The sequence below is a fragment of the Trachinotus anak genome, unplaced genomic scaffold, assembly GCF_046630095.1.
Source record: "Trachinotus anak isolate AG129_WGS33_773 ecotype Australia unplaced genomic scaffold, CSIRO_AGI_Tana_v1 ptg000011l, whole genome shotgun sequence".
NCBI classification, from domain to species: Eukaryota; Metazoa; Chordata; class Actinopteri; order Carangiformes; family Carangidae; genus Trachinotus; species Trachinotus anak.
The window spans coordinates 17,004,664-17,025,833 of NW_027273862.1; the positions used below are offsets into that span (position 1 = coordinate 17,004,664).

The window sequence follows — 21,170 nt, forward strand, 5'->3', positions numbered from 1 at the left end:
TGTTTATTTCATGCCTCTTTGAACCGGCATGCTTAGGTGCCATGAATCTGTCTGATATCATCCCACTCAAATCCGAGGCCTGGATCCCACCACCCAGCAACCATCAGGCCACTGTGGGATCAATCTTTGTTTGCCAGAGAATGGGATTGATTTACAGGTTCTGTCAAAGCAGCCATTTCTACCTACCTCAGACTGAGAAACAGGTAGCAACAACATGACCTGGACAACATCAGATATGTCGGCAGCCGAGAAAAGAGGCATAGCTAAAGGTCTTCCACTCCGAACAACAGAGGGAAAATTGACTGTAATCTCAGAGACAAAAATCTCTCCTTCTGAAGATACATCACTGTCCTGCCAGTAATACCAAAATATATAAAAAAAATACAATTTATCATTCAAACATGAAATGTAATGAAAGCTCAGAGGATATTTGCCTATCAAAAAATTTGCAGTGCATTCCAGACAGCATACGCCCATGTCACAGCGGTGTGGAGTGTGAGCGGAACACATAAAGCTCAGGAAATTAAAGCTGTAAATAAAGGTCCGTCAGATAAAGGATCTCCTGACAGTTATGAGAGCAGAGCAGGCCGAGGGCTGGCCACTGGCTCAATCAGGACGCGTGCGGATGGGCATGAAAAAACAAATCACAGTGATGAGCATGAAGGCCACCATTTGCATCTGGCTCTGCCAATTCACACTGACTTCCATCTCCTTTCTTCTGCTTTTCTGGCCATCATTTATCCCCCATATACTTCTTCCTTTCTTGTCTCGTCTCATTATTCTTTTCCTCTCTTTTCTTTTTTTCCCCTGGCAACTCCTTCATATCACACTGGACTCATCTGCCATAAAACAGCCGTCTAAGGCTTACTGTGTTACCAGCTGAAATTAACAAAATCAAACATTATATTTATTTTATCTACTTACCAATTATGGTTACCAATTATATGTAATGTGACTTTATTTTAGTGATGACTGTGGGCGCATTAAGAATATATTTATGCCCAAATATTTTTGAGATGTCATTAGTAATCTTGATGTTTGATGTTATAGCAACATATTGAATTTAGGAAGATTTTCATTGTCATTTATTAATTATTTGTATCTATAGGGCAGACTGCACAAAAATCTGATATGTTTTTCCTTAAATGTTACAAGGTTGCTGTTGAAAAAAATATTCATTAATATCATATGGTCACTAGAGGCCAAGTAACAGCATTAATCTTCCTAAATGGACTATTTAAATCTTTTAACAATGCAAGTATTTAGGGAAATTGTTTCTTGTAACGGAAGAAAGTGAACACAAAATTCTCAGTGTGTTTTAGTCCAATACTTTTTGTCCAAAACAACAGAATTGCTGACACTAAGTGTAACAATTCTGTGCTAAAACTACCTAATCAAGGTATTTTTTGTGTTAATTGTTTGGCACTGAGAGAATATCAAGTCAGTTATGTAAGAAATCAATAAAAGCCTGTGGAATACTTGTATTAAAGCTGCCCTATTTACTATTGGGGAATACACTACACTATACCAGAGTATTGGCGTGATCACAAAAATAAAAGCCAGACCAAACCTAAATTTAATCTTTTGTTTTATATAGCAACACAAGAAAGAACACATTTTGCCAAATTTCTCTTTCATCTGGCTCGACAGTGGTATGAGGATAGAGCCTCTCAATGTGGGAGCAGGACACATAGATGGGAGGATACAAAGATCCTGCAACAGTAACAGAAATGTAACAATGACTTTTCTATTTTTGATTTCTTGGAGTTCATACAAAAAAAAAGGAGGGGGGGGGGTGAATCAATTTTGTGATTAGCACACGAACCAAACACAAACAGTAAAGTTATCTGGACTTGTACAGCTTAGTGTAATTGGAATTTTTGGGGCATTCAGTGGGTGATGAGAAATAAGGCTCCAAGGCTGATATTTTTTGTAAGACACTAAGCAGGTTATTAAGTTAGGCACTATACTAAGACTTTACTAAGAAGAAGATGTCCAGTCCTCAATGTGGCCAACACTGAAACCAAATGTAGTTTCTTCAATATTTTTCCATCAGGAGCCAAAAAGTGGTTACTTATACTAAGTCAATCACCATGATTTCTTAATAACAATAATAGTAATATTGACACGTATGAAATTTTTGAATAATGAAACCGTTAAATGATGATAAAATATCACCTAGTCTACTAACACATATCATCTGTGTAGCGAAAGCCTGATAGGTCTTTTTCCTCTGTGCCATAGATCTCCAATATTGTACAAAATCAAAAACACATCAGTGAGCCACACCACTGCATCTGACATGCTTTTTCAGTGCCATGAACACACACATGGTAGTTTTCAGTTGATCCCACACTTCTGTTTGAGTAATGTTTGCTGAAAACAATTAGAGGCCTTTTTGTAAATATCATTAAATATATATTAAAGATGTAAATATCATTAAATACATATTAATGATATTTACATCTTTGGTCAGAATGAACGCCCGAGAGAGGCTGCGGAAGTCAGAGGCTATAAGAGACAGACCAACACACCTTTGCTTTTGATCTAGTCATGCTTTCTTGGACTACATATAGAGCTGTGACAGTTACTCGGTTATCAATTAGTCATTTGACCGAAAATCAATGAATATCTGCTGCTTTTCGTTGTCTTCTATGATTTTACACTGAATATGTTCAGGATTTGAACAAAACAAGACGGGGCAACATCATCTGGAATCAAAAACGTAATCGGTAGATTAATCAAAAATAATTGCTAGCCGCAGTCCTAACTACATATGGTCCAAAAATGAGAAAACCAAACATGATAATGGCATTATAACAACACTCCTTGTTGTCAGCACAAAGGGCCCTCTAGACACCACTTTTTTTCCAAAAAAACCACACAGTGAGCCAGATTGATATCAAAAGTTTACAAGCAACATACACAAAGTTTTGACTGAGACACTCGATGCTGAGAAGCAGATGGCAGAGATGGACGAGGAGGGTAATAAAGTAACGTTAACTGAAGCCCCCAGTGGCAACACCAGTTCATCCTCAACCTACTCTATGAAGTATAGGTCTGTGTTTAACCCACAGTGGCATTCCCATGTTCATACTATTCATACCATTTATAATATTTATACAGTTCATACATTTTAAAGTATAAATAATTACATGATTATTAAGTAAATACAGTTTGAAGAAGAAATCATTAAAACTGTGTACTTTTGTATTCAAATAAATTTAATAATTTAACGTGTAAATGTCTCTTTGTATCCCTTTATTAAGGAAAAACACATCATTTGATAAAATTTCATTAGGCCCCTAAAGTTCTTTATGTGCTCTTAAATTTTTCAACTTAAGAACACGTGAGGGAAAAAAGTAAGTGTCAAGCCCAGTGGACAATACAGCGCTCCACTGCTGCGTCCCAGCTCGGATTCCAAACTAATTTAGTGGGCACAGCCTGCATATTAATGTTGGGAGCTTACCCTCCAGTCTATCTGTGCCTCCACTGAATCCAGGGCACCTTCAGGGCAGAGAGAGCCTGCCTGATCTGTGTCGGCCATGATAACAACACAACGACCATTGATGAAAAGCCTTGTGGGAATTTATTACGAGCAACGACTGGAGAATATGGTGCCAGAGAGACTGAATAACCCACATTTGAATACAGGCCGCAAATTATACACAGTACACGAAGTGACTGTGAGTCTTTGTTTCTTTTCACTAGTGGGAAGCTGAACACCACGACTGCTACTATGGCCACCAGAGACAGGAAGTTGTTGAAGCTGAGATTTCCTGCTTTCATTGTGGTTAAGAACTTAAAATGTTTATAGTGGTTTCAGAAACTGACTCATCTAATGATTCATGGAGTACATATTGCTTTTCATCTGTGAGTGATCACCAGGCAGCTCATTTATTTGTCTTTTTATTCAAACAAAAACATTAAAAAAAGTATGTGTCCCCGCATCTAAATTATTTCTAAGGCACTCCACGTCAATAATACAGTAAATGGTTAAGGCATTATGTAGTCTAATTGCCTTTTTTCCAGTGCAAATGATTGAGATTGCCATATGGTAAACATTATAAGACTGCAATATTAAAGTGGTATGACTTCAAAGGGTAAGAAAAGCTCAGTCATTTGGTGCTTTATGTAAACCTAGAAAGGCTCAAACATGACTTGTTCCTTTTCAATGAACAGGCAAAGTCTGTTACTACTCAAGCAAAATGGGACTAGACTTAAACACGGGCTGTCTTCCATAAGTATGCACATAGAGAAAAAAACTGTGTTGCACCACTAAGGTGGTTGACAAGGCCAAAGTGCATTCAGTAGCTGGCAGTCATTTTATGGCTGCAGTGCTGAAGCAGATTTACTTAGATGACGTCAGTGGCTTTGAGCCAGCTTTTCCTTTTTGGTGGCACTCTCCGCTGGCCTCAGTGGGCCCAGCTCAAACTGCTGAGCAGCAGCGCATACTCTAAAATTCCCTTTCTAGACCAGGGTTTACCTCAGGGCACACACAGTCTGGAAGCCTGCAGGAGTGTCCTCTTTTTAAAGCGTGCTTTGACCATGGAGAACACTGATGTTTTGATGTGATTCTACCCCTGCCACACATCACATCTAATTACACAATTAATGACTCTATGTTCAGACTCAATTACACATCATAGATATTTTTCTAGCCTGGAATTTTGATAACAAAAAATATCATGTATTATTATTTCAATTAAAATGTGGGACACATAATGTGTTAACATTCCCATGAGGAATTTATCAGGCCCTTACTACAAAGAGTGAGCATACCGTGTTACATGTGGACATGGATTTTCAGATAAAGCCTTTATTTCTAACACCACTTGTTTGTTCATAAATGTATGGTATGGAAGAACTGTAGAAACTGTGAACTTTCAAAGCCATTAACTGTTGATGATAACAAATATCTTCTGAGCCATAAAATGCCATGTCTTGACCTAACATCTAATCTACGTGGTAACAAAGCTGTAACCCACAAACCAAAAACCAAGACATAAACAGACATTTTTTTTCCTTTTAAATCTCTTCTGTTGTGCACACAAACACTGTAAATCATAAAATGACAGCTCACAGTGTGATATGCTAGGTTAATATTACCTTAAAGGCAACTGGTAACAATTTTAAGACTTTTGTATAAAATCTACATTTATATTTAGCCTACACATCAAGCCCAACTTTGTGATTATATTAGTTGATTGTAGTTGATTGTAGCTCTATTTGCATCAGAACATAAGTAGGACCCAAAAATTATCTAGTCTGAAATAATACTCGTGGAATTGAAAAGATATTTTTAAATGAGATTCAATCCTTAGAAAATAAATACATCACTGCTCCACCACACCTGTTGCATGGAGCAGAGAGTACACAGGTGCGTCCTGCTGGAGCCTGTATCTCTTAATGTGCTATTAATCAAACAGTCAGGAACCATTAGAGGTTATTCTAAAATGTAAGCTAAAGATGATAAAGTGGCAAAAGGGGCAGTTTGGATTCCTTCTTTGGTTACAAAAAAAAAAAAATCTGTGTATCCTTGTCAGTTCAGGTAACTGTAGTTATAAGGCTCAAACAGATAAGGGTTTCAGGGTTCATCTGGATACTATACTAAATGATACATCTGTGTGCCAGAAATAAACATGCTCATATTCTGTCATTATTGTATGGAAAGATGATTTCAAATTCAATGTCATTCCACAAACATACATTCATTCATGAAAAATATTATGGTAAGAAGACTGATATGTGTATTGTACATATAATGCTGGGCTCACAAAACCCCATCCCTGGCAGGAGAAAGTAAAGCTTTACTATGTAAAAGCAAAAGCAAGAACTGATATTTGCTATGTTTCCTCCTCAAGCACAAAATGAGCAAACACATTTGACAAATGTCTGGCCAAAATATGATGGTCTGAAAGTCAGCAACCCTTTAACAATATTTGGTATGGACAGCCAAAGAAAAGAACAGTCTCACTTTACTCCAAGAAGTAACACAGTCCACAGTGTGTTTCATAAAAGCATATTATTCTATCTGCATTTCTCCACCTTATGCAGTCCTGCTCCCAGACCTCAACAAGAATACATAAAGGAACAAAATCTGAATGAAGAAGGCCTTAAAGTCACACATCACCTGTGTAGCCTCTAAAGCACTGTATCCACAACAGCGCAACCCTCTCTCATTCAGATATCTATCGGCATCTGCTAAAATTACATTGTGTAGATCACAATACGATGACATAATAATCATTTTAAGAGTCTGGTTATTTTTTTGCTCATTAATAATTCCACATTATTTAAACAGCATTTAAATAGCTGTGAACATGTCTATGTAGTTAATGTGCTGAGTTATGCTCCATCAAAAAGCACAGGAGGTTTGGAAACTCCTATGTTCAGAAGTAAACTCTACTTCGGCCAAACAAAGACAACATCCTATTCTTGCACAAATGTTATGCAGGCTTCCATCCAACAGGTCCACTGGTTGCATAAGCTGAAAACAAAGCATCTATTTCTACTCCTACTTTTTTTTCTTCCAGGCAAGCAGATTTACACTGTGACATGTCTGGGGTTACGCCTGACTGCATTCAAACTTTATCCTCATTTTCTACAAAGTTACATCAAATATTCAACAGCAATTAACTGTAAGAAAAAGCATGTTTAATAGATATGATATAGAGCAGAGAAATTCAAACTTTCAAAACAAAAACATATGGTGTGAGGCTGTAGGTGCCACAGCCAAAAACTTAGTGGTAGTATTGACAGAAAGTGGATTTTGTTCAAGAACTTCCTTTTAAAGCTTGTACTGGTCTTTATTTTCACACCATTGCTCAGCTGTGTCAGCTAAGCTTATAATAATAATAATTACACAAGACAGCAACTTTCACAAAATTCATATTCTAAATAGGCAATTAGTTATTTGCCTCAAGCTGGTGATGACAGCTGACTGAGATACTCAAGAGCAGAGCAGGTAAGACAAAAAAAAGGGGGAAATCTTTCAATGTTTGGTGCAACAGGGCTTACACCTTTTAAGATAACTGTACTGTAGCTAATGAGAGCCTTTGGTCTTCTCTCACTCCCCTTTTTACATATAAAACATATGTGGATGGCATCACTGTAAGGAGTAAAACTTTGTGACACACACACACACACACACACACACACACACACACACACACACACACACACACACTCTGCTGGCCTACAGTTGGGGGACTTTAGTTTTAGCTGAGCAGGCATTTCCCAAAGTAGAGGGAGGAAAAGGAAAACAATGAAGGAAACCCCAAACAGACGCTCATTAAACCCAACAAAGCAACTCTTAATTTAATAAAATCAGACTACTCTACTTTCTATTACCGGCTACACGTCCATGTATAGTGGGGAAGTGTATTCCAGAAACAAGGAAAATAGCAAACATCTATTTAAGCTAGTTTTCCCCCTCAACGATAACCAAAGGGTCCCGTTAGGCTCTTTTTTAAACTATTTTAAAACCCCAAAGCAACGCCAGAATATACAAAAATGTAATTTAGTACATTGTTTTTTTGTCAAACTGGCAGTTTTTGGACTTGGATACTCAGGGAGGGGCAGAGAGGAGCTTTAATCCACCCCGCAGTACGAAACAATAAAGGAGTTTGGGCTAACCTTTCCCTCCGGTTCAGTCGGTGTCGTTTGAGTTACAGGCACAACATGGAGACGGGTGAGATAAGTAACAAACAAACGTGAACCAAAAAAAAAATGTACTCACACAAAACTTCGATGGCGATTACAAAAGCACCGTCAAACGTGTTGAAGCAACAAGTCTCTCCAGCGTTTTCTTCGAGGTGGTCCGAAAATGCTCCAGTGAAATCTCCAACAACTCCCGGCCGAGCCAACTACGGAGAGGAAAACAGCAACGTTTTCAACCGTCATCTTGTCCAAAAATTGTTATTCGTGCGGTATGTTTTAGTTCATCCTGAATCCCACCGGGAGTTTCTCAGGCTCTGACCCCGGGCAAACGACAACCCGAGGCTTTTATAGGGGCGTACGATCGGGCTTCTTTTCAAAAAAATGTGAAAAATGTCAAAGATTTTTTCGCTGCTATGTCAAAGCCATAGGCTGCAACAGTGAGTGTTCAAAGTGAGCATCCTGTTGCAACAGCGACCAGAATCGGCCATCTATCTCAGCGGTGGAAACAGACGACCTAACGCCATGGGATAAATACTAAACACCTAAAATAAGCTAACATTTTAATAAATTGTAAAGCATTCCCAAAACACGTCAACTAAACCCCCACGATCAGAAGTCTACAGCCAGTTTGAATACCTGCAACTACCAGTGAAACTTACCTCGTTATTGATATCTCATATAAAAATGTCCCTTTCTTTTGGTAATGTGATGTTACTGGGTATCTTTAATACTATGTCAAGTTACTCTGGTGTTTCTGAGCCAGCCGGGAAGGTGTAGGTGAATCGCTTCGCGCACTGACAGAGATGCGAAGAATGCTCGGAATGAGAAGAGGAATGAAATGAACGCAAAGAGCGAGTTTGCGCCGGGGCGGAGCGAGAGGTGGCGTCATCCCGAGCCCAGCAGCCAGCCTGGGCAGCAGCAGGCAGCGGCGGGGACTGGGAGGGCAGTAAACATCCCGGGAAGTGACACCTTCAGGGCCGCGGAGAAACTCTGGAATTTACAGCTGCGCGAATTGCGACCGAGCTGCAGTTACCGATGCAAACAAAGGTCCTCATGACTACCGGACGGGCTTACGGGCACAGGCCCATGCAAGTTCAGATCCTCTGAAATGAAGTCATCGTTAAGCCACAGAAAATGAGCAAAAATGCTACAAAGAGACAAGAAATTATGATGAAGGTGCACAACATATCCACGCAGTCACACAAAAGCAAACAAAACGACTACATTGAGACTCAAAATCACAACTAAGAGTCAGAAAATGACAATGAGGAGACACAAAACAACTTAAAAGAAACAAAGTGATGACAGTGAGACACAAAATGTCCACAAATAGACACAATATTACCAAAATGAGACACAGAACAACTGCAAAGAGACACAAATTACTGCAAAGAGACACAAAATGATTAACGACACAACTGTGGTTTCAAACCTAGACAGAGGAGTTTACTTGCCTGTGTCCAAGAGCCCATTTTTTCATAATCTGTCCATGACCTCAAGCTTACCAAACCCATGTGTTAGGTAGCACTAGACATGTATTTTGTTATTTTAATAATAGAACATGTCTTAAAATATTAAATAAGCAAAAGATATTATGAAATAAAAATAATATTGATAAATTGTGTAAAACATAAACAAACAAGGACTTTGAAATAAATGAAGAACTTTTTATAACTGGGCTCAATCAATCATTTCATCATTCAGTTTCATAATAACTCAACTTTAATGGGTATATATATATATATAAAACAATTCAAAAATGTATTCATGTGGTGGGTTTTAAATAATCACATGCTACTGACACATTGGCATCCCATGTGATAGTGGTAGCGATGGGAAAGATTTCCATAATACCACCTTTTAAACATTCACAGCATCAAAAGACACAATGACTGCACTGTTACAGATGAGTGAGTGAGCATAGAACTACAACTGTATGAAAAAATAATGTGTATTTAATTTGACAAGGGGCATTCATGTTTGTTTGCTGAACAAACACTACTGTTATAGTGAGGCCAGATTGTTTGATCCTGAGCCTTAATTATCACTTGAATGTTGAAAATATTTGATTCAGCAAATGGAAAAAAAACTCTTCGATAGTAGCCTACAAGAATACATGCATACAGCTAAATTGTGCTGCATAAGGTGTGTGGTTGGTGTCTAAATCTCTTTTTTATCCTGTAAAATTGCTTAAACAGAAAATGCCTGAGCAAACAAATGAAATACATCAAATATTGTGATTTGCTGTCACAGCTTCTATGTTGTCTATCATTTTCCCTCAAGACAGTTCAATTTCAGTTCATTCCTTATTGCTCAGTTCAGAGGAGCAGTATTTCCTATAACACTTAAAGGCGGCAGCTGACTTCACAGGACAGGCCAAATTCAAACCAGGGGGGAGTGTTGAAGGCAGGCCTTCCTGCAGATTGGCTGTGGAGAAACTTGTGAAATTAAAATCACCTGCCTAAACAAACTGTGGCCTCCAGCTGGGTATCACTGTAAGCATACACACATTAACTGATAAACAGATTTAATATTCTTTGAATTTCATTTTGGTGTGAATTTTTCACTTTAAGCCTAAACCACGATCAGACAGACCAAAAGTGACCACACCATCAGAAGATCAATACATCAGAGACAGAAAGTAATTTCATCACAGATACAGAAATTGTTAATTTGTGAACACAAAACTCAAATGAACAATGAGGCTGTCTTGAGCAGTAGTTTTTAGACCACTTCTGAGGAGGGGACACAAAGCCAAATGCTGGGGGGGGGGGGTATGAAATACTGTGGGTGTATGTAAGGAGCAAAGAAAGAGAACGATACCCCGATGTATCAAACAGACAGTGAAACATGCGGAGAATGTTCAAGTCTGGGGGTGTTTTGCCAATTCTGGAGTTGGACACCAGCAATGAATTGACTAAACCCTGGCCAAGAGGAAGTACCACTCCATTCTTCAGAGTTATGCTATACCCTCTGGTTTGCATGTTTGTGGACAAGAATTCATACTGAAGCAAGATATTGACCTGGAACACACCTTAAAGATTTGCAAGAACTACTTGAAGACCAAAGGAGTCCTGACTGTCATGGGCTTTCCTCCACAGTCACCTGACCATGGCCCCACTGAACATTTGTGGAGGCTTTTAAAGACTGAGAAAGCAAAACACTCTACAACATCACAAGAAGCTCTGTGGATCATTGTCAAATCATGGCGACGTAACATGGGTCATCAGGTTTTGCACATGTGCATGTGTGAGATTCATCTCAAGTGCATGCTATCATTAAAGCAATACAGGGACATACCAAATACTACAATATTCTGAAATTCATGTCCATTTTATAAAGATTTAAGACTCACTCAAATTTCTGAGGGGAAAAATGTGTATTACATTCAAAATGCAGAAATATCTTAAGTAGAGGTCTCAGACTTTTGAACCTTTATATTGGTGGGTATATACTGTATAAGAAAAAATCAGTCTATTTTCAGAAAAAAACTACTGTCATAATATAAATGCCACCACTTGGGGTTGGCAGCATGCATTTCTAACACCATTTTCAGACCTGCTATATTCTGAAAATATACGTGTTTTCAGCACATTTTATAAAGGCAGAGTTTGCCAGATTTACGAGTGCAAGTTCAAGAAGTTATAGACAGAAAACCCAAAGACACAACTGTGGTCCTGTCTGAGCAAGTCATCCATTTGAAGCCAGTGTTTTGACACCAATGCTTCAAAAGAAAGGGTTCCATGAAGATGAACGACTGCCTCTCTGAGGGCATCCATCAACACCTTTTAACACTTGTCTGTGCACGTTTAGCTGAGAGAGAAACATATGAAAGTGTATGATTTAAATGTACAGGATCATCTCTCAGAACATTTTCTACTCTCTGTGTTTATATTCCATGAGCTGTTAAAACACACCAGTACCTGTTCACCAGTTGCCATTTTCGAAGCAGCTGTTATCAAATTCTTCCGGGCGTTGGCTATTCCCTCAATAAAACATTATTAATCATCAAATGGCAGCTGTATCTGGGATATCTTTACTGAGAAGCGCCTGCCTTTTTCCAAACGCCACAGTATGTAACTCCAGGAGCTCAGATGTAACAGTGTTAATTTAACAGCTAACAGTGTTTAGCTGCATGTTAAACATAATCTTAGTGTATACCCAGAGCTCTCGTCATGTGTCAGAACTGAAAGAATATGCTATCACAATATGAGAAGTCTTCACTTTCAGTTCACCCAGCAGAGACTGCATTTTGTAGGTTACTGAGCCAAATAATTACTGCTAAATTATAGATATGTGGATTCCCGATGTTCTTATCTCTGTGCTCACTGTGCACTTATTGTATTTCATCATTCCTGCATGTGGTGAATGAGAAAAGCCACCAAAATGTTTAAGCCAAAACAAATAGCTCAACCACCAAGCCAGTCCTTTGACAACACTATTAATCAACAAGTCCACCAACCTAAACGACCACATAGGTCATTTGTCTGTACTCTTGGATTCAACTCGCAGGAGTGTACCAGCGGCATACTGGTATACATTGGTGTCATGGTAACATTAGTAATCACACCCCAACCTCCTCCTAAAAACAATTGCTTAACAATAAAACTCAACTATGGTTCATAATAGGCTGCTTCCACCAACTTCCAGTCTCCTATTAATGCACCACCACTCAGCTGTTGTGCAACAGGATGTAGCCACATGAGCAGTCTTGTCTCTAGGGTAGGTGGTGGAAAATGTATCAGCAGGGAATGAATAAATGTGTGACAGATTGGGAAAGTCATATGTTTAAATGCATGTTCTATTTATTAAAGAGATAGTCGTGGTCATTTTGTATAAGCCAAGTATCTACTGAGTTGAATAGTGTCAGCATACATTTCATTGTTATTGCAGCTGTTATTTTGAACTCCTGGAAACCTACAGTGTTTCTATACAAATGAGTTTGATATGGAACTACAGTGAGATTTACCACTGTTGGGTAATTCATGTTTTTGTTTTTTGTTTTTTTTGGTTATTAAGCACATTGTGAAATCAGGCAGATAACTCCACTGTGCCCTAGTTCAGGGGTTGGACTTGAAGGAATTGTCGCTCAATTAACTTTTATTCTTCCCGAACTCAATGTAGTAAGTACAGTTTTTCTGAGCAAGAATACTAGCTGATCCTTGATTTACTGTATGGTCAATTATTAAAACAAATTAATTCAAGAATATAGAAAATATAAGCCCAAAACTGAAATGCAAAGGTCTGGCCCCTTCCAGACACGATCTCAGTTTTCAAACAAATTGTCAATTAGAATTTTTTTTTTTTTTAATGAAAGAAAGAAAAAGAAAAAGAAAACACAACTGGTGGTAATCCAGCCATGGAAGGACTGACCTCAGGACATTTCTCCTTGAAGGCCAAACATCCATTTAACATTGTTCAGAAAGTCCTTCTAAACTTATAAGTAAAACACATCCAGGTAATACCTTTTAAAAAAAACATTTTCTGCTGCAATTAATCAGTGTAACTAATATGGTGGTAACAACTAAAATATAATATAATAACGACAACTAGAATATGGTCGCAGACATAATTTTGGTTGTTGTCATGGCCCCTGATGAAAGCAAAAGTGAAACCTAGGCCATGCATGCTTAGACTATTCCCACATTACGCTGACCTACACTCTCCTGTATTGCACTTGCACTGAACCCTGTGCCCACAAATGGTCATTTTTTCTCCAAAACTGAACAAAAACAAGCTAATGGGACTGACACTGTCATGGAATAACACTGGAATAACAAACACTTCTGCACAACAGGCTGCAGTTTTCAGGTTTTCCTTTGCAGATTTGATTGCCTAATAGTATTTTCTTACTTTTACTTTCCTATGAATAACTAATGAGTATGAAGAGCCCAGTACCACATCACGACATGATGGTGCTTTCTCTATTAGTGACAGCCTACATTATGTGTCGCCTGCTATTTCTTCATCAAACTGGTTCACTGGGTTACATTCCCTGATGGTTAGAGAATTGATTTATGTCTGTATGACATTTATACATGTCTACATGCAAATATATCAACCTCAGCAAAGCTCACCTGTGCATTGAGAGAGATGTGCATTACAATGTGCCATGCATTGCCTCATCTGAACATACAAGAAATGCGTGCTCTGCATGTGGCCACTGATGTTGAAGTGACAGCTGCGTGCTGTGGTTTGCACCGGTTTCAAATCTAATTCTAGCATAGTCCATGAGTTCTACCAATGCTTGTACATTTTTAACCATCCTGGAGGTGCAATGCAATATCTCCTTGCTGTATTTGCAGCATGTGTATATATAGTCCGTCTTGCTTGGATCTTGCCATTTGCAAACCAATTTTTCCTACAATATGGAAACACATAAAAGAAAATATTCTAAACTCTTTTGTCATTTTGTGTGTGCAGAACACTCTCACTAATACCTTCACTCTACTTTGTTGCTTTCAACATCCATGCTATTTTCAGCTGAGATAAAATATGTCAGAGGACTCTTTTTCATAAGCCAATTTGGGACCTTAGGGACACTGTAGATAATAAGAGCTTAATCATTAAATGCATGCTTCAGAGAACACCAATCAGCTGTTCTAAACCAGTAAAGCTATAGCTTTTACACTGCAGTCCTCATTCCTGACTCCTGGCTTGATAAGGTTGGTCTGTGCTATGGCATTGCTTTGATTTGAACCTGCTGCTCTAAGCCTCTAAGGGAGGCCACAGTGCAATAGAATTAGCCTGGTTTAGTTCATTTTACTCCAGATCTGCCCTGCTGCTGCCACTGCCTGCCCTGGTCTGGTTCAGCATGGCCTACAGTGTCCTCTAATCAGATAGCTGTGTAAGGCCAGGTGCTTCCCTGGCTCTCTGCTTTGACTGCTCAGCTGGCCACACTGATTCACTTTATTCAGAGATTCAAGAGAAGGACTAGTGAGGGCCACTTACTGGTTAAATGAATGGGAGCAGGGGAGCCCACATCCCAATCAGCATAGCTTCTGATTATTTCATAGACTGTGTTTGTGTGTAAGTGCATGTGTATTTTTTTTTAAACATATATTTATTATGAGCAATAGTGCTTTAACAAACCCAAGTTTGTAGTTTGCTACGTTATGATTTAAATCACCTTGATGAATTTATCGTCATGAATAAGTAGATATCAAGGAGGCTGTTTAAACCACACTTAAATTAAACATATGAAATTAGTGAATGTTCCACAGACATGGATATCCTGTCAATTCACAGACATAAATACCCTGTCAATTAAGGGTTGCTTTCAAGGCTCAAGTATGAACTGATGAAAACTATTAAGGGAAAGGCCCCCTTGTGGCAACTTCAAAACTTGTTTTCTGTTTCATTATGGTCCTGCTTACCTCCAAGTTCTTCAGACATATTTTAATCTGGAAATTTGTTTGAGTTTCCATTCAGATATTTATTCATTTCAATAGATACTTTTCTAATCGTTATTTGTCACTGTAATATTCTATTACAGTAATGCAAGTTTTTTTAAAAAGTAGAAATATTTTAAACATTTATTTGAATATATTTTATATTTTAACATTCACTTGACTAAAATTATCATAGTTTAGAAATTAGACTTTCTCATTTACTTCTGGATGAATTTAAAGTGATAGAAATGACAGACATTTAGAAACAAATAATTATGTCAACTACGCAGGCAAGACTAGTAACAAGTAATGGTAATGGGGCATTTGCAGTAAATTGGTAAAATACAGTGGTTACAAGTGCTTCCAAACAGGCCCACAGTGACACAGCATAGGGCCTATCTTCATTTCCTTTCACATGTATTGTCAAGAAACACAAAACACATGTAGAGCTAACTAACAACATATTTGATGTCTAAAGAAGCTTGAAAAAGTGAAAAGTTAAAGTACAATGAATAGGCCAATATCCGTGCTCCTCTCTCATGAAGAAGAAGCCATTATAAATCAAAAATAGAACAAACAGAACATTATCACAGTTGTCATGGCAGACTAAGCTGCAAAGAGAATTAGTGTGTAAAATCCACATTCACACATTTACATTATCTAAACTTTTCTTATTAGGTCTGAACTTCACACATATTGCTAGTGAGCCCATGACTTTCTTTTTTGGATTAAAAGACTCAGTCTTCAGGACACAGTAGATATATTTTTATAGTACCATGCCACCTGATTGAGTTTTAAAAAGATGTTCTGTTCCCAGAGTGGCCTTATCAGGTCCTCCAGGGACAGGTCCGATGATATATGACTACAGCACATTGACCCAATTGTTGTCCCATGAAAGAAATTCAGTGCAATTATTATATAGCAGAAAACTGAATCCTTTGAATAATTAAAAAAAAACTATAGTTAGACAATTATCTGACAGTTTTTGGTGGGTGTTTGTACACATTTCTACAAGCTGCAGTAAGTTAAGCAATCATGAAAAAATAAAGTTATTCCACACCTGACCACACTCGCCTATTGGACGTTTAATATGTATGCAGCATGTGTGCCCATAACAAAATCCTGATGAAATTCTGATTATTTTTCCAGAGAGCTGATTGGTTTGGAGGCAGGCCGTTCACACAGCTTTATCTAATCCTCTAAACATAACCTGCTTCAGAAGAGGTTAGCCAACCTGTGTAGGTTACCATGGTGATCTAAACTAGCCCAAGTGAGACCACCTATACTAACTTTTCCTACTTCAATTTGGTCACAGTTGTAACTGATGCTGTAGTTGATTACAAGGACTGGATCAACGGGCCTCCTCCAAACCAGCCGTCTCTGGGAATATTAAGTAATCATTCCTTCACGGTCCTAATACAGGCAAAATTACTGCCTTCAACTCAAAGTGAAACATAATGAGTAGGACTGTAGTGAGCTAAAATAGAATTAATAGACACAAAGCTTGTTGGCAGGATGCCATGCTTTCAGACTGTCACTTTTCTGTCCATGATAATTCATTTTATGATATGAAGATGGAATAAATCTCTGTAGCACAAGTCGCCAACCACTCTGGCTATTAAACAGAACTCCATTAAATAGCAGGTAGGTCTGTAGTTGACCATCAATAGTCCTAATGGATGAAAATTACTGTTGCATGCAGCATTGTGCAGAAATCTACAAGGGACTGGTCAGTGTAGCCTGGCATGTTCAATATTTCATCACTGCAGACTTGTTGAATATGAGGCAACTTTTGTGTGTATTTTTATACGATAATGAAATAACATATTACTGTTGTGTTTGTCATGGCAAAGGAACCAAGGTATTTGTAATCTATTTCTTTATCCACACACAGTTTAAGAGTAAAATATATAAAATAGATTTCATTTTCAACTGATCTGGGGTTTTTCTATGTGAATAAGTATAAAAAATTTTGATTCTCATCATTTTAAATTCTGTAAATGCGGCCCTTCTACCTTTTTTTTTCATTTCAGTATATGTTTACACCTTATTTAATGACAAATATGCTGCACTTTATCTGCTGATGTTGCATATAAGTGCTTTGTTTTTACAGATGCCATAAGAAGCTCTTTGAAAATGGGCTCCAGCATGTGAGGGATTACTTTATTTTCAAAAAATGAAAAGCCACATTGCATCACAACAGCATTTTTTATTTTGAGGTAATTGACATTTGATATTTAAACTACAACAAATGATTAAATTTAGTCATAGCACTTCAAGTGAAATTACCCCACTGCAATGTGAAAGCCACTGTCCCCTTTCATTAGACAAAAGGAGTGAAGCTCCAGTGTGATCTAGTCATGTAGACAATTCCAGATGCTGCCAAACTCTCATATGAACAATTCTATCATCACCACACACTCATTATACAACAGTTCATGAAAAATACTGTACATGCTGTTAGAAGCTCATAAACATTCGTCCATAAACTACATCCACACTCAAACGCACTCTGCAGTACTGAATGTGGAGAAAATGAAGGACAATATGAGAGAAATGTGTCACTTGGTGCAATTGAGTTCTAACAAAATCCTCACAAATGTTTCTGTATACTGCTGTAGTCATTTCAATGGTTTTTTTCCCCACCATATTAAGCAGTTTGTATACCTGTTAGTTGCCTACAAATCACTTTATCTCTGTGTCAGCTCACTTTCCTGTTTAGTAGAAGGCACTGCCAATAGGACACAGACATTAAAGACAGATTATTGTATGACCAATGTTTAAAATGTGATTATGAACAGATGTACAGGCAGATTGTATCTGAGGCAGAGGATTTTGTGATATCACACAGATGCATGTTTTTAGAGCAGCACTTTATGTGCTGCCATCAAAAAGAATCAGTGCACCATCGACTTTCCGCCATCTGGCAAAAAATAGTTGGACCTCTGGTATGATACAAAAAATTCAGAAGAAATTATTCCTGCAGAAACCATGGGTTTAGCCTCTACTTGTGTCTATACTTAAAATAAAGGCATACAGCTTTAAAAGATTGTGAACTCTTTCACCATCTGACACACAATCGCAGCCATGAAATGGATGTATTTCAGAAAAGCAGAGCATTACTTACCACAGGTGTGCATGTTCAAATGCAAAAAAAGAGTGATAATATTGGAGAACATGGATAACATTTGATAGATTCTCCTGTTCTGAGGCCTTAGCACAAATCAATAACAAACATATACGAGTTCCTGAACCTCTAATAGACATAAACTACTGTGCCCCAGTGTTAGTCTTGCCAAGCTCACCATTTTGTGTTTTAGTTGGGTGTTTTTCTTAACTGCTGTCAGAGCTGCAGTTGCCCTATATAAAGGACAGACAGGACTATGGTGTTAGCATGTGCAGAGAGGCTTATTTGATATGAATACAGAGGTATATAAAGGAAGATACAGGAGAGTAATTACACCTAATGGCTGGAAATGCTCCTGTTCAAGACATCTTGGTGTATGATGTCTGATTATGGGTGATCATTTTCTGCTTTTTGGTGAAAAAGCAAAACTCTCTGGTCCTGGGTTTTACTGATGATAGTCGTTCAGAACAATGGGCTATTGAAATGCATTGTCACTTTCCCAGCTTAAATGTCAGGGGATAAGGCTGGAAAGAAATCCAGGGCTCAATTTATAGTAGCATCCTCCATCAAAACTAAGAGCAGCTGGTATGAAGCTATGAACTGGAACAACCCCTGAGTAGCATTTGACTATCGACTCAAACATAAAATACATATATACTCTTAGTAACTACAAGCATGAGTTTCACATGCAAAGAGGTTGATCTCTTCTGGTCATTAGTGGCATGTCAAATTCTAATGATATTTTAAAGTGGAGCTGTCAGAAAAAAATGTCAATGTAAGGACTAAAGGGAGAGCTACACAGAAAATGAAAACAGCAAACCTTGGTAGCAGAAATATACAACCACAAATAAAAGGGAGCGCTACAGTACATACTGTAAGTAGAATACAGTACACAGTACAAGGGTGCAACATGGATTACAGCATGGCAGCTATAGGGTTAGGGTTCACACCTATAAATATTCTGATGAAAAAGCTTGTGGTTTGCAGATTTCCAGAGTCCTGAGTGAAATGAAAACACAAGCAGCATGAGGAAGACGATTTTCAAGCTTTACAATAACAGTTACATTGGAGTTGAGGGAATGGGATTTAATAGATAGATTAATTATTCAGTTTTGACTTAAAGTGAAAGTTCACCTCTTTTACACATCAAAGGTGCTGGACAGTACTACTACGTATGTGGGGAAAAAAGGCATATATAATTTTCTTTTGTGTCTCCAGAGGAAGCTGTGTGAAGTATGATAAATTGCCTCAATTGATGTCACTTGGGTCATTGTCTGCAGCTTGAGACTAGCTATATTGGCTGCTGTTACTAGCATGACGTATCCAAATCTCCAACCAAACTGTCAGTTGTAAACTTGCATTGTGGGTAACATAGCATCCAAGAAAGTAGGGAGAAGGACAAGGAAGAATAATGAATGGAATAAAAAAGACATCTCTGGTTCTGCTGCATTGATTTTGATTCTTTCACAAACTGTCCATTATGAGTCCAACAGTGTTATACAGGCGCTTAAGTACAAAAAGTGCTAAATTGGTGGATTACTCTTTAATACAACACTCACATACTCGCATAGGGTTGCTCTCTTGGTGCAACACTATGAATATCTTTGAAGAGTGATGGTCCGAAAGTGTGTTCCATTTTCCCCATGTGTACAGGTCATTGCTTTGAGACCATTAAGACACACAAAAGACAGAGATTTCTCTTGGAGGTGGTGTTATGCAGCCATAGGAGGTGGGCTGCATGCTTTTCTTCTCACTTGATTTGTAGCAAGCACTTTTGCCTCTTAACTTGGTCGTACCAACAGTTCATGTGGATCAAACTGAACCATTAACAGGTGAAGGTGAGCAGGAAGAAGGGGAGGTCTGATTGGGGACTGGTTGGTTGCACTGGCAGGTGGAAAGCCACAGGAGAAAGACTGATGGGAGGCTGATGAGTGTAGGTACCAAACTGGCGGGCTGAGGCAGGATACTGGCACATCACGAAGGCAGGTAAGAGGATTAACAGGCAGGAAAAAGGGAAAATCAGGTTGACAACAAGGGAACCTGCCACTCAATGCATGAATTAGATACTGCATTTAATAAACTATTTAAACTATGTAGCCCCAGTGCTAACCTTGTAGTCACATCAGATAAGCAGTCGTTAGTTGTGTATGTTATATATTCATGACCAAATGAAACCTAATACAAACAGTGTTAGTGTTCAAATTGGATTTTAACTTATTTTAACTGTTGCATTTCTCTCAATAGTTTGTTGACATGTCTGTTCTTTTTTCACCAAGTGGAAGATCATCACTAGTGTCAGAAATTCACATTGTTGCTGACTCAGAATTTGAATAGGGCAACATGAACATTTTTTTCCAGATAAATATAAATTTGCCACCTAAAATTCTTTGGAACATCTGTTGATGATATTCATGATCTGTGACATTATTTAATTCAATTGATTTCTGTTTCTGTCTCAATTTTCAGCCTATTTACCAGAATAATGATTTAGGCTTTATCCATTTTGTGAGAGCTTTTACATGTGACTGTGTCATGTAGAGCTGCTCTATACACGGTTACTTGTATTTCCTGGAAGAAATCCTCCAAACGATGACTTTTACATTTTACATTTCTGGCAATAGCAAATGCCACATGTGTAACAGGAACAGTGTTATTATTGTTATGCATCATGCAGAATATGCTAGTACATAATGTTTTGTACTGCAAAATGTTTTGCAGTAGCATTAACTACATCATGCTGAGGAAATCATAAAAAAATGTAATTCAAAAAAATTAAATACTATAAAATACTTGTGCACAAAAGTAAAAATTACAACATTTTTAACCTGTAATTTACAATCTGAGGCAATGTGAAAACATCGCACACAAATTAGAAGCATATTTAACATTAACAGACAAGCTGCAGAGACTTGATTTGAGCAGGTTGTTGGAATTTGGAGGTTCAGATAAAAGCAGAAATATGAAGGATTTTGCTTGTGTTGAAGGCTGCC

At 38.0% G+C, this 21,170-nt stretch overlaps 2 protein-coding genes across 10 annotated transcripts in view; both read right to left on the minus strand.

Moving 5' to 3' along the window:
• tead1b (TEA domain family member 1b) overlaps positions 1 to 8,585 on the minus strand; it is a 47,803-nt gene extending 39,218 nt beyond the window's left edge. For 3 of the 9 annotated variants that reach the window (XM_071488509.1, XM_071488512.1, XM_071488510.1), the window contains exons 1-2: positions 8,322 to 8,582; positions 7,742 to 7,868 (exon numbers count right to left, since the gene is read on the minus strand). The gene's annotated coding sequence lies outside the window, so the exon portion shown is untranslated. Of the gene's footprint in view, positions 1 to 7,741; positions 7,869 to 8,321 lie in introns of all 9 variants that reach the window. The other 6 variants (XM_071488508.1, XM_071488507.1, XM_071488513.1 and 3 more) reach the window with 4 other exon arrangements.
• Positions 8,586 to 20,007: 11,422 nt separating this feature from the next.
• mical2a (microtubule associated monooxygenase, calponin and LIM domain containing 2a) overlaps positions 20,008 to 21,170 on the minus strand; it is a 41,169-nt gene continuing 40,006 nt past the window's right edge. The window contains exon 24 of the mRNA XM_071488520.1: positions 20,008 to 20,146. The gene's annotated coding sequence lies outside the window, so the exon portion shown is untranslated. The remainder of the gene's footprint in view (positions 20,147 to 21,170) is intronic.